Raw genomic sequence first — 12617 nt, 5'->3', positions numbered from 1 at the left:
CAGAACACAGAATCAGGACACGTACGTACATAAAATAATCAGGCATTTAATAAGGGATTAGCAGGGAATGGGGAAATGCAGGATGGAATGGCAAACTGGGTAGGGCAGGCAGGCAGGTAGGTAGGGCAGGCAGGCAGAGCAGGCGGGGCAGGTAGGGCAGGTAGACAGGTCAGGTAGGGCAGGGCAGGTAGGGCAGGTAGACAGGGCAGGTAGGGCAGGCAGGCAGGTAGGTAGGGCAGGCAGGCAGAGCAGGCGGGGCAGGTAGGGCAGGTAGACAGGGCAGGTAGGGCAGGCAGGTAGGGCAGGTAAGGCAGGGCAGGCAGGTAGACCGGGCAGGTAGGGCAGGCAGGTAGACAGGGAATGTAGTACAGGCAGGTAGAGCAGGCAGGCAGGTGGATAACAGGATCATAGTCCTGTCAGAATCAGAATCAAGTTTATTACATCCCATTATACAGGTACATTATACAGGTACATTATACAGGTACAAGAGAGTAAAATTCTTTGGCTTCAGTTCCTCAATATTGCAACAGCAAGAGAAAACAAAATGGCAATATTTATGAAAGTAAACAATAAGGCAAGATACAATTGAGCAATGCAATAATAGAATAGTAAAACATAATATAAGAAGGCATTGCACTGAGCATTGCCATCACTAAGTAGTGTAAAGTATTACAAAGTATTGCACTGAGGTAGCAGTAGATGGTGGGGTTAGTATTAAGAATTAGAATAGTGCCTGTGTGCGTGGGATGAGCTTAAGGTTTAAGTAGTCTGTGTGTATGCATTTATCATTTTAATCCATACAGTGAGACTTTGGTGGAGGGCATGTGAGGTTTTGTGCGTCATCAGAACAGAACTCTCTGATCTTCACAAAAAGGTAAACCTGCTTGGCCATGTCCAGTCTGGGTGGGGCTGGCACAGGAAGACCATCTCCCGACCCACCCTGGGCACGTACACTTTACCAGGCTGCCCTCGAAAAGGAGGTTCAGGACCCTGGCCGCTAAGACAAACAGACTGAAGTTCTGGGCCCTGGACAGTCTGGACGGATTGTATGGCAGCTGCTGGACTGAAAAAATCAGGTGTAGTGCTGAGGCACAAACATGTACATTTCAAGCCTGCAAACTGTGACACTTTAAATAACGTGAAAAAATACTATTGTGCAATATGACAACCCTAGTCGACTATCTGTACAGTATAGTACAGTGGATTGTGTACATAGCCTTTATTTATGTAAACCAGCTCCTTCCCTTCTTGTGATTTTTTTCTAAAAGTTTTTTTTTTTTTTCCTTTCCTAACACCAGGGGAGCCACCCCTCCTAAATTTCGTTGTTTGGTACCTGTACTGTAGCAATGACAATAAAGTCCATTCATTCATTCATTCATTCATCTATGGGGGGATGGACATGAAATTCGACGGGATCTGCATCACAATGTTCTGTGGCCACAACCACACGAGGTCTCTGGGCATCAAAGCTGAAGTGCTGGTAACTAAAAAGAGAATATGTAAAGAGAATACATAGATAAAGAGAATACGATGAGACAGAGCACTCAGACACATAGACCAGAGAATCAAATGTGTGACCAGAGGTGTCAAAAGTATTCACATTCATTACTCAAGTAGAAGTATAGATACTATGGTTTAAAAAGACTTCTGTAGAAGTTGAAGTATCAACTCAAGCTTTTTACTCAAGTAAAAGTATAAAAGTACTGGTTTCAAAACTACTTAAAGTATAAAAGTAAAAGTAATGTAAGGGGAAAAAAATGCCATTAAGGACAAAAGCTTAGGCCACGCCACAGGGGCCTATAGTGCACTACCCTACCTCCCCCCCCATTTTTTTTTTTCTAAAGGCCATAATGACTATTATGTTATTATTAATGAATGAATGAATGAATGAATGAATGAATGAATGGTCTTTATTGTCATTGCTATAGTACAGGTACCAAACAACGACATTTGGGAGGGGTGGCTCCCCTGGTGCTAGGAAAGAAAAAAAAACGAAAAAAACAAGAAGGGAAAGGAGCTGGTTTACATAAATAAAGGCTATGTACACTATCCACTATACTATACTGTACACATAAGACGACTGGGGTTGTCATATTGCACATAGTGTTATTGCACATTCATTTAAAGTGTCGCAGTTTGCAGGCTTGAAATGTACACATTTGTGCCTCAGCACTACACCTGATTTTTTCAATCCAGCAGCTGCCATCAATCCGTCCAGACTGTCCAGGGCCCAGAACCTAGGTCTTTGCTGTGTTCAGGGCCTGGATGGCCCTGGGGTAGAAGCTGAGCTTCAGTCTGTTTGTCCTTGCGGCCATGGTCCTGTACCGCCTTTTCGAGGGCAGCCGGGCAAAGTGTTCGTACCCAGGGTGGGTTGGGTCTCTGGAGATCTTGGAGGCCTTCTTGAGGCAGCGTGTGTTGTACAGCTCTACCAGAGAGGGGAGGGGGGCGCCGGTGATCTTCTGGGCTGTTCTCACGACTCTCTGTAGCGCATTTCTCTCCGCGGTTGTGCAGCTGGAGAACCAGTTGCAGATGCCGTATAGGTGAGGATGCTCTCCACTGCGCCGCGGTAGAAGGCCACCAGTATCTCCTGCTTGTTGTGTTCCTTCCTGAGGACTTTGACGCTCAATATCTCTGAACTGCCCTAAACGGAGATAGAACCTTATAATTCTAAGTTCACGACTTGCTGAATAAATCATTTTAATACTGTTCATATTGTACAACTCAACATGGGTTTCAATGTATCTTATTTGTAGATAGAAGATAGAACTATGTCAATAAACTTTCTCCACTGACAATAATCAGAATACTACTAGCCAGCTAAGCCAGCACACCAAGTACCAAGTTTCTACTGAAACTATATTTTCTAGATTGTTTTTGCAATTAGTTCAGTTCCAGGGTTTCAGTGGTAGGCCTCTACTCTTTACAAACCTTTCTCTTTATGATGTTATTAACAAACATACATAAAGGAGCAATCACAAAACAGATGAATAATAGTTTCATCCTCTGTCATGCGTAAAGTGGATGAAAAATAAATAAATATATATTTTGAGTGGCATAACATTTATGAAAACTTTTAAAAGAAACATAGTATGACATATTTGTTACTAAAAAAAGGACATTGCATAAAATCCATACCGTAGCCATAAAAACATCTATGGTCTGTGTATACATAGACACACTCACATGATGTTGATCACATGACTATCGATTGACATAATGTGATTAGAATTGTTTCAATCATAGTATCATATAAATGGCAACATCGATAGTGCACACGCACTGTGTTATACACAACGTTAGCATCATCACCACCATAGAAGCATTCTTGGTCATTTGTGCTCAGACTGTACTTTCTGCTAATAGTGTATTTATTTATATAAATATTTAAAAATGGACAGAAGACAGAAGAATTATGCCCAAGGGACTGTGTCCACCGGACACGATTTTCAATCTGCCTGGCCTTCTCCGTTGTCTTCAATGGGAAGAAAGGTTTTGCGCTCCTGACCGGAACCGGAAAAGTGGGAAAATCTGGTAGGGTGGGAAAATCCGGTACCTACACCGGTGTTCTGTCGATACTACCCATCGCCACCTAGCGATTTTGCGCATGCGCAAGGGTTGGGGCTGGGGTCAGGGTTAGCATTTTTTCGACAAGGCAACTTTCCACTAAAGTTTCTGAAATAAATCTACACTATTTTTGTATGAAATCTCTTGCTAACAAGATATTCTGTTACTAGCATAGAAATGCCTACGAAGTTCGTAATCACTCATTAAATAGTTGCTAGCTACCTTCACAGATAAAACAACAAAACCAAATTTATCAAACAAATGATTATGCTAATTGTAGGGGAACCTACAAGCTTTAAAAACCCATATCATTACAGTCTTTCCCAAAAATAATGCGCCATACTTAATAAATATGTAAATACAAATAAATATATAAATTGGTCAGATATCCTGGTACCAGGTTGGAGCTCTTGGATGGTAACACGATGAGGGGAGAGTCCAGTGATGTGGAATGATGGAGGGGATATGGGGGATAGTCATGAAACTTCTGTCACTATTTCACGAAATGTAAACTTCACTGACTGCGTTTTACATGCACACCAATATGCTCAATATTACGATTGGGCAAGAGTCATGTAAACACCTTATTCGGAATATTACAAACCTCATATAGACCGTAATCGGAATAATGGTGTGTGCACTGTGCATGTAAACGCAGTCACTGTCCCCTTGCCGCAAATGAGGCAGACTAACGGTAATGTAGCTGCTGGCATCACTCTGACTGGTAAATACGGTAATGTAGCTGTGCATCACTCTGACTGGTGGGATTCTGTGGGATAACTGATTAAGACATAGGCCTGCTGATAGTAACGTTAGCTAACAGCAATATAACATATGACGGTATAATCTATCTAACTAATTGACCGTAGTAACTAGTATGGTTGTTTTATTCCCTTCTCCATGTTACCTGGGGTAGGACCCGTACCTGCATTGAACTTGCGCAGTCAGCTTCGCCCATCGCATCAAGTTTGATCGATTTGCCGCAGGCTTTGCATCGGGCCATATGTAGGTTCAGTGAATCTTTAATAATCCATTGCTTGTAAATGTCTTTAGTGAGCCACACATCCTGAAATGTACATTTGCCAGGCTACAAAAGAATTGAATTGAATTCCCCTCTCCCTCCCTCTCTAAAACAAAACAAAAATTGAGAGAGAGGGAAATGCAAGCACTTTCAAGGACCCATGTCTATTTTTTTCAAAACTTTCAAGGCCTTGATTTTTTTTCTCTCAAATTCACAAACTTTCAAGGCCTTCAAGGACCCGTGGGAACCCTGCATTTTGATCATGATGATATTTTGATGATATCATATTATTTTCGAGGGCTTTAATGCTTTAATGATCAGAATGAGAGATGAATACACATGGGGCTTTTAATATTATTATTATTTGTATTATTATCATTGTTTTTAATAATTTTCTTTGGTTAAAAATTGAGCTCCTGAGATCAGAATGCTCAGAAAACATGCATTATGACGTCATAATCATAACAATTCGAGAGGACATTTGACGTCCAGTTTCTCAGGCCAGTTTGACTTCGGTATGAGAAGGAGCAACACGCGTGACACGAGCAAGGTAAGCCTGGGGGGATAACCACGACGTTGATGGGGGGAACTGTCCTGGGCAGTGGCGGACTCAGGCTGTTTGAAGGGCAGGGGGGGGGGGGGTGAAAAGAAAAAAAGGGCACCTACTGCACAACATGGGACCCCATCAGTGCATATGGTCAAGTTTAGACCATTGGAAGGGCAGCCAATAGGGCACATCCTCTAATTTTGCCACTCAAAAGGGCACTTTAGTGCGACATTTTTCAACTGTGGGGGGGGGGCACATGGTCAAATTTAGACCATCGGAGGGGCACCAGTAGGGCACATCCTCTCATTTTCGCCACTGAAAAGGGCATTTTTGCCACTCAAAAGGGCACTTAAGCGAGACGTTTTTCAACCGTGGGGGCACCAGGAGGGGCGGTTGTGGGTGCCCCCCCCGGAGTCCGCCAGTGGTCCTGGGATGATCGACGGGAGATGCAGGGGGGGGAGTCGGGGGCCACGCACACAGCTACCCGGGACGCAGGACAGTGGAGGCGGGTGTATCTCGGGTGTATCTCGGGTGTATCTCGGGTGTATCTCGGGTGTATCTCGGGTGTATCTCTCTCACTGTCTCTGGCAACCGGCGTCCCAAGGTCTCGCGATACGTTGGTGCGGCTATGGCTAGCTCCCGTTGGACGCTCCGTTAGCTATGGTAGCTAGGCAACGCCTCCCCGTCTCTTCGCTGCTCGCAAGGCAGCTGACAGTCAAACTATGTCTGATAATAACCACGTATATATATATGTATGTATAATAACGTTGGTTACTATTTTCTCAGCTGTATTAATCACACTAAACACAACTCAATAATACCCCGGCGGCTCTGGTCTCCAAACATTCAACTTTCTTCCTACTTCCTACCCACCTGTCCTACCCGCTGTACATACCTTATGTTTTGTTGTATTGTTCTTCCCATGTTGGATGTATGTTTATCTTGTAGATAGTACTAGTTATTTGTCTGTATTATCTTGTAGATAGTACTAGTTTTTTTTTGTCTGTCTTACATGTAACGATGAATTGAGAATCAAGGACCCCAATTGAAATAAGCCAGTGGCTTTCTTGGGTTTTTATCCTGTTAGTTGACCTTGTATGTAATAGTACTTTCATGTACCTACTTCTGCAAATCTTCTAATAAAGTTTTCAATCAATCAAATCAATTCCTCTCATCACCACTCGCTGCTCTCTGCTCTCTCCTCAGCTCACACACACACACACACACACACACACACACACACACGCACGCACGCACGCACGCACGCACGCACACACACACACACACACACACACACACACACACACTCACACACACACACACACACACACACACACACACACACACACACGCACGCACGCACGCACGCACACACACACACACACACACACACACACACACACACACACACACACACACACACACACACGCACATCAAAAGCCGCCAACTGAACTACGGCATCATTACTTAGACACACAACATGTTATGTGTTTTAGACAAATGGCAAGAAAACAATAAACGAAATCAAAGAGAGAGAAAAGGGGGGAAACCTAGCTGGGCGGGGGCAAGGTAATTTCTTATTAATTATTAATTACTCAAAATGAGCTTAAACAAACTAACTAATCGATGTGCATCTGGACCGTCGTAACAATTATTATTATTATTGTTGTTGTTATTATTATTATTATTATTATTATTATTATTATCAACTAGAGCAATGCCTCAGTGTGTGTCATGATGTTGCTATGGTGATAAGGGGTGGTGATGTCACAGTGGGGTCAAGACAAAACTGAGTGTCAAAGTGTCAAGTGGTCATTATTGGAGAAACTTCCAACAGGTAAGGTCATATTACTTTACCTGTAGAATAGGTGAATAGAGGAGGTGTATAGTTTGATGTAGTGAAGGTTTAAGAAGTATCTGTCTACCTGCCAGTCTGTCCCCCTGTCTATCTGCCTGCTTGTATAGGGGACAAGTCATTCTAGAATAATAATAATATATACATATAAAATACGTCATTTCACATTCTCTTCCTTGTTCAGTTGTTTGTAGAAAGTTATAGAAATGCCAAATAAGAAGAAGAACCAGGGAGATGACTTCAATTTCGAGTCTGCTTGGCAGCTTGAAACTGAATTGCACGATGACGACATCGCCCAGGGAGCGGCCCCACAGGCCCACAGAGCAGCCAGCCCGGAGGACCAACCCAGAGGTGTGTGTGTGTGTGTGTGTGTGTGTGTGTGTGTGTGTGTGTGTGTGTGTGCGCTGAGTTGAGATCAACGTGGGTCTTGTGTGTAAATTACCGGAGAGTCTTGAATTACAGATTTGCGCTTTAAAAATGTGCCTTGACAAGTAAAAGTCTATGGGCTTGACGGCCCGCCTGTATTCTGTAAATTTATTTTATTTATCTATTTTGTGTTGGAAGTAGCCTACTAGACATAATGCAAGAAACAGATCAGTATTCTTGCTAAAATTGATTTATTAATGTACTATGTTATAAGAATGTTCATGCATACATTCTTATACATACGTTCATGCATACATTCTCTTCCTTCCGTTTTTTATATTGTAGCCATTGTAGAGGAGTGCAGGTTCCTGTTGGAGTACAAGGCCTTCCTGGAGACCTACACTGCAGAGGACAAGAGTCTGCAGAGTGAGGCCCTGGAGGACAAGGAGGCAGCGGAGGAGGCTCTGGTCCTTTGCAGGGAGGAGGTGAAAGAAGGCAGACTCACCTATATGAACCCATTGGTGAAAAAAGCTATTGGTAAGATTCCCTAACTATAATAAGGAGAAACAATAAAAGACACAACCATGACAAAACACAGACAAACAGGAGACAAACATTGCCAATTGAAAACATTGAAAACATCACAACCATAACAAGGCCAAAATGGATAACAGAATAAGGGAAGGCGGATCTACATACCACAATATACATACTACACTTAACAATAAACTTAATACAGCTGAAAATAATATTAGGTGTAAATGGATTAATAGAATTGTTGTAACTTTATCGGTTACATGATTAACTTTATAGGTTACATGATTGACTTTGTAGGTTAAATGATTAACTTTATCGGTTACATGATTAACTTTGTAGGTTACATGATTAACTTTATAGGTTACATTATTGATTAATATGTTACATGATTGAAAATCAGCCCCCCAGGTCCAGAGAGCAGACCCCGAGAAGGAGAAGTCTCGTACGGACCCGATGTGTCCATGGACCATGGTCTCTGCGTTTGAGGCTGAGAAGGCCAGAGGTGTGTTTGTGTGTGTGTGTGTGTGTGTGTGTGTGTGTGTGTGTGTGTGTGTGTGTGTGTGTGTGTGTGTGTGTGTGCGCTGTGTAGAGATCAATGTGGGTCTTGTGTGTAAATTACCAGAGTCTTGAATTACAGATTTTCGTTTAAAACATTTGCCTTGACAAGTAAAAGTCTATGGGCTTGACGGCCCGCCTGTATTAATAGATTGTTGTAACGTTATAGGTCCCAGAAGGCCTTGCGGCAAGACGTCATAGAAGTTGACAGTTTAGTTTGTTGTTTTTGAGAAATGCAAATTGTAACGTCCAGAATTAAAGTGAATATCCAGTGTAGGCCAACACATTTTTTTATATAAAGAAGCTTTCGCTTTATAACCCGACGTTCTAGCCATCATACGGCTTTTTGGCCGTATCCTTGTAGTAATTTCACATTAAGTAATTTCACATTCTCTTCCTTCCGTTTTTTATATTGTAGCCATTGTAGAGAAGTGCAGGTTCCTGTTGGAGTACAAGGCCCTCCTGGTCACTGCAGAGGACAAGAGTCTGCAGAGTGAGGCCCTGGAGGACAAGGAGGCAGCGGAGGAGGAGAAGTGGATGGCCCTGTTGGAGTACCAGGCCCTCCTGGAGACCGTCACTGCAGAGGACAAGAGTCTGCAGAGTGAGGCCCTGGAGGACAAGGAGGCAGCGGAGGAGGCTCTGGTCCTTTGCAGGGAGGAGGTGAATGAAGGCAGACTGAGAGAGAGCGACCTCCAACAAAAACTCCACGTTATGGAGCAGGAGAAGAGGAGCCTCGTCTGAGACAACTCCGACCTGGAGAAGGAGAGGAGCCAGGCCCTCGCTGCCCAGCGAGAGACTGAGGGGAGCCTGGCCGGGGTCAAGGCGACCCTCCTGGAGACCGCCAACGCCACCAGGGAGGCAGAGGACCACATCAAGGCCCTGCAGAAAGAGGCCCTGGAGGACAAGCTGGCGGCAGCTGAGAAGGCTCAGGTGCTTGACAGGGAGTTGGAGGAAAGCAGACAGAGAGAGAGAGACCTCAAAAGAAAAGTCCATGTTATGGAGCAGGAGAAGAGGAGTCTTGTCTGTGACAAGAAGAAGAAAGGGAAATTCAGGAAATTCTGTTCAATGGTGAAGCGCAAGGTAAAACAGAAATATACAGTGAATTTATAAGAGAGCCACATTCCACATAATTTCACATTAAGGAAATGTAATGTAAAGGTAAAGTCTTACCAGTTTATCGTAAAACAACAGACAAGCTATGCATTGTTGTTGTATGAATACTGGGGTTTTAAGAGATATGTTCTGTCATTGATTCTTCTTCTGTAACAACTGATATAGTGCAAGAGGACCAACCAGGCTCGTGTCCAGCCTCCAGCCCCAGGACAGGAGGACATCAATGATGGTGTCCAGCCTCCAGCTGAAGGACAGAAGGACATCAAGGTAGGAATCCAGCCTCCAGCCCCAGGACAGGAGGGCATCGAGGTTGCCCACGACGATGGACACAGCAGAGGTAAGTCAACATGTAGAACACATAGACCAAGGACATACTAACCAAACTAATGAAGTATTCTATTCTGTAGCTAAGGCCTGGTGAAGCTCATATGAACTCTCTCTCTTCTCTCTAGCGGCCAGCCCAGTGACAGCTGAGACGACGCCTTGTGAGGAGAGCGGAGCTTCAAAGAAACAGAAGCGTTCCCGCCTCCAGAGGATCCTCACATCTGTGAGGAGCCTTGGGCTGCTGAGCTGCTCTCCAGGCAGACGGCCTCCGTCCCCCCAGTAACCGTCTTCACGACGATGGACACAGCAGAGGTAAGTCAACACATAGAACACATAGACCAAGGACATACTTACTAAACTAATAAAGTATTCTATTCTGTAGCTATAGGCCTGGTGAAGCTCATATGAACTCTCTCTCCTGTCTCTAGCGCCCGACTCCTCCAGAGGACGCTCACAACTGCAAACAGCCTTGGCCGGAGCTGCTGTCCACCGTGAATAAAAAATTATTTGGATTCCATTCCTTTTGCTTGTGCATTTTTCATATCTTATGAACTTGTTATGCTGAAGATTGTGTAACTAGATAAGTGATCTTAAATATCATAGATGTGTGACTAAGCGGCCGAGAACGAGACTAACATTGAAACAACAAACTGGCGATGAGTGGATATCTGGTATTTAGTATTCTGCTGCAATGCCAATGTCGAATAACCTGAACCTAAGAATTTTACTCTGTGTACCCGTGATCTGATGGATAGATGATTCACTTACTTAGACAAATGTATTTGTTGTAAGTCGCTTTGGATAAAGGCGTCTGCTAAATGCCAGAAATGTACAGTAAATGTAACAGATCAGAGATCACATGTATCCATTTTAGAGCTATACTTCTACTGTATACATTGATACAAGTTAAGGCACAATTAATACTCTGATGCAAAGTAGCATCCATTCATCACTTATGTGAATGCTGTACCTAGGTTATGGATGGTTAGGGGTGAAACCTACAGTTAGGTCTCAAAATATTTGGACAGTGACACATTTTCCATAATTTTGGCTCTGTACGCCATGACAATGGATTTGAAATGAAACAATCGAGATGCAATGGAAGTGCAGAATTTCAGCTTTAATTAAAAAATAAATAAAATAAAATCGGTCAGTGTCCAAATATATATGGACCTAACTGTGAAAAGAACAAGGCCCACTTTTGGATCCCTTTGATAAGACAAGCAATGCATACACATCCCAACAACATCACTGTCAATACACACGATGCACTGACAACAAGATCACCCAGGATCAGACACTGCAGTAATGCTCACACAGGCTTCAGGGGAGGCGGGAGGAGGTAGAATGGAATGAGAAAATGGTAACACGTGTTTGATACCATTCCTCATTCCATTCCATGCATTACAATGAGCCTGTCCTCCGGTGACTACCTCTACCAGCCTCCCCTGACAGGTTTCTACATATTGGTAGAGTGGTACCGTCCAGAGTGTGTGGTGTATGTGGACCTTGCCCTCTCCGTCTGCTCCACTGAACCAGTGGCTGGATTAGACGCTAATCTCATTATGCTGTTGTCTCACAAGAAATGCAAACACATTCCAGAACCATTATTGTTTGATTATTATCTGATGCAGCAACCAAAAGATACATCAGGATCGGACACTAAAGTGGCCATGTTGTAATGCTCATATAGCACCATAGGCTTCTGTCTACAGGTGGTCCGGAGTTTGTGGTGTTTGTGGACCTTGCCCTCTCCGTCCACTCCACTGAAACAGTGCCTGGATTAGATGCTAATCTCATTATGCTGTTGGTGACCTGTGAGGAAAGATTGGGAGAGATTAGGAGGAGAGGGTCAGGTCTGGAGCTGGAAAAGCTGGAAAACGGAGGAACCCGGCCCTCCACCAACACACACACACACACACACACACACACACACACACACACACAAACACACAAACACACACACACTATGCATTAGCCTGTTACCGTCAAGGAATAACACTGTCCATCTTCCCACCTGAAGCAGGGATATTGCCACGGTACGTGTATGTGTGTGTGAGAGACAGAGAGTATGTGTGTTTTGCCATTTTGTAGACCTAATACAAAAGCTTCTTACACGATATCGGAGCTTTTCTGTTTCTTTGTGGAATTCCCCAGATCTCTTTCATTTCAACTATCAGTGCTTTTACCGATATCTCTAATCCTTTATTCAATGTAATGAGTGACTGCATGGATTGATAAATAGAGATATAGTGTGTGTGTGTGCGTGTGCGTGTGCGTGTGTGTGTGAGTGTGTGTGTGTGTGTGTGTGTGTGTGTGTGTGTGTGTGTGTGTCCATGACCACTGACTAATCAACCAGGTTGTCTTTAATGAAATTCTTCCTGTCCCAGATCAACCCATTTGCCAAGTTAGAATGATCGCTTTATTCTAAGAACCCTCTCTCTCTGATAAAGACTGTGCAGTATATGTGTATATGTATAATGTCTTAGATGTACAAATAAACAATCGGCATACTGAAAATCCATTGTGACAAAAAACTAAGTCGAATCTAACTTCAAATTAATTTGTACTTGTGTCCTTTTGTTATAGGTTACAAGATATACATTACATACTTTATCTAGTGGGAACAGTGTGTGCTAATCTATAGTATATTTCAAAGAGAACAAGAACGCATTGAAGTAACTGAACATCTCTGTTCCTTGCAATAATACTTTGTGACCATGAATGTAATGTT

The sequence above is a fragment of the Nansenia antarctica genome, assembly GCF_963989245.1.
Source record: "Nansenia antarctica genome assembly, chromosome: 4".
NCBI classification, from domain to species: Eukaryota; Metazoa; Chordata; class Actinopteri; order Argentiniformes; family Microstomatidae; genus Nansenia; species Nansenia antarctica.
The sequence above is the reverse complement of the archived record's forward strand: the minus strand, read 5'-3'. Positions refer to the sequence as shown.